Consider the following 2,483-nt stretch of genomic DNA (forward strand, 5'->3'; position numbering starts at 1 on the left):
GGGGGACTCTTTATTCTCAATTACCGCCTATTTTTGAACTTCGAACTTTTAAAAATGGTTTATTGGCTATTTGAAATCGATCACCTCTTAAGCATAAAAGTACGCATAAAAGAAAATTTCAACAAATTGAATAGTAGTTTTTATTAGTTCGAGTTAATGAACAGTACTGGATAATGGATAATACACTTATCGGTCACTATTGTATTCGTAATGCGTTTTCTGCGTTATAAATACGCGAGGGGTCATTAAAAATCTCTCGAATCGAAAAGATATAAAAATTTTAAGATGCATCGAACCCGAATGACTCGTAAATTTTCATTTCATATACATATACATTCGAATCGAATTTTTTTTTTCTTCTAAATTTTTCGTAAAATTTGAAAATTGTTTATCTATCTAATCGTTATATATAATACACAGATGCATGCATTTCTCGTAGTTTAGCAAGACTTGGCAATTATTCAGCAATTTTAATTAATGTGCTTTTTCACGATAAACAGATACTAATGACACGATAGATAAAATTCTCAGAATGTCACGTGATTTCCATCGAATTCGTAATTCCTTTTCTAGATATTTAATTCCTTTTAATCGAACAAATTCATTTAATTAAACGTAACGAATATATTTACGATATTTAATCATATTTAACTTGCTAATGAAAAAAATTACTGTAAATAATTAATTAACATTACGCGATATTATTTCACGAACGAAGTATTGAAATAAATAAGTTAAAGAGATTGTAGTAGACTTTTTATTTGCTTAAAATTCGAATAAATCCAAATTTCTTTTTTTTTAATTAATGCGTTATTAAATTTCCCATGTAAGTGTTTTTTTTGATAGGTACCGTTATTTGTTTTCAACCGATCAAATGTAAATATGTACTCTTTTATCGCTTGATTCCAAAAATAACTACATCGCATAAAAAAAAAATCGATAAGGTATTTATATCCACGTTTCGAAAATTCAGAGTTGATGTATTTTTTTTATTAAAAGAAAAAAAAAAAAGGAACATAATATTACTTTATTTGTATATTTTTTACGCATTCCAAACATAAAAAAAAAAATGGATAAAAAAATATTTCAGAAATCGAAACATGCACAATAATTTTTGATGGACAATGATATAATTTAAAGAAAAAAACAATTCCTATTTATACATTTATTCATTTTCTATGGCAAAGTTAAAAAAATATCTATCCGCAAAGTCTTAAAAAATATAAATTTTCTGATTTTTTTTGCACTCATCATCATTGCAAACAATAAAACCAAAGTGATACGTAAAAAAAAAAAAAAAAAAATTTCAAAATTCATAAATAAATTTTTTTGCAAACAAAAAAACCAAAGTGATACGTAAAAAAAAAAAAAAAAAAATTTCAAAATTCATAAATAAATTTTTTTGCAAACAATAAAACCAAAGTGATACGTAAAAAAAAAAAAAAGAAAAAATTTCAAAATTCGTAAATAAATTTTCGAAATTGCACGTGTTACACGTGGATACAACGTTATAATGCATACACAGCATGCGCTGTACGTACGAGATAGATTAACAAAAAAAATTCTAACACGCTTTTACGCTCGACTCCTATATTACTAATTAGATCTTGTCTTGATATTTATACGAGCATTAAAAATATTCGAGCAATTTTTATCCTTATTCGATTAGAAAAATATCTCGGCGTAAAAAAAATCTGTACAAAAACTTCGCGATATTCATGAAAAAAAAAAAAATGATAATCAAGAATTTACACAAGAAAAATTTGTCTGGCCGCGGATCTAACGAACTTACATAAACTACGAAGAACGAACGAATACGAAACGAGCGATATACCGGTGTGACTGACATTTGACGTACGATGAGAGAGAGAGAGAGAGAAAAAAAAATCATTAATTTCCTTACGAGAGCAAAGATAAATCGTCGCCTTCCTGATTTCCTTCGCTAACTAATTACACGCTAGCATCTACGGAATTATTGCGAAACTGTAATTTGAACGTTACGCGAAAGAAAATACGATGAATAGAGAGCAGAAAAAAAAAACGTGGCATTGTTGTTGTATCGTGAAAATAAAATATGTACATTTAATTTTCTTCTAAATTGTTAACATAAAAAACGTAATAATAAACATAAGTAATATATATATATATATATCGAAATATCAAAAGCACCGTTTCATCGGTGGATAAAAAAGCTATTTGCCAAGAGTTGACAAGTAATTTCACGTTTTGGATAAAAAGAAGAAAATTTGTAAAATTTATAAAGAATAATTCTCTAAATTTATAAAGAAAAATGAGAAAAAGCGTAAATTTGATCGAAAGCAGGAAAATATATATATCGATATAAATAATCTTACGATATATCGTAAATATATCGTATCGTATAGGGAAGACAAACGAATCTTACCTCTTGCTCTTCGAGATACAAATTTGTCACTGAACTTGTGATTAAATAATACACGGACGATACATATATATATATATAT

General features: G+C 26.7%; 1 protein-coding gene across 1 annotated transcript in view; it reads right to left on the minus strand.

Annotated features, from left to right (window-relative positions):
- LOC102675611 (venom acid phosphatase Acph-1) overlaps window positions 1-2,483 on the minus strand; it is a 13,540-nt gene extending 11,057 nt beyond the window's left edge. Inside the window, exon 1 of the mRNA XM_006621225.2 lies at window positions 2,405-2,483. The gene's annotated coding sequence lies outside the window, so the exon portion shown is untranslated. The remainder of the gene's footprint in view (window positions 1-2,404) is intronic.

The sequence above is a fragment of the Apis dorsata genome, unplaced genomic scaffold (assembly GCF_000469605.1).
Source record: "Apis dorsata unplaced genomic scaffold, Apis dorsata 1.3 scaffold_617, whole genome shotgun sequence".
Classification (NCBI taxonomy): domain Eukaryota; kingdom Metazoa; phylum Arthropoda; class Insecta; order Hymenoptera; family Apidae; genus Apis; species Apis dorsata.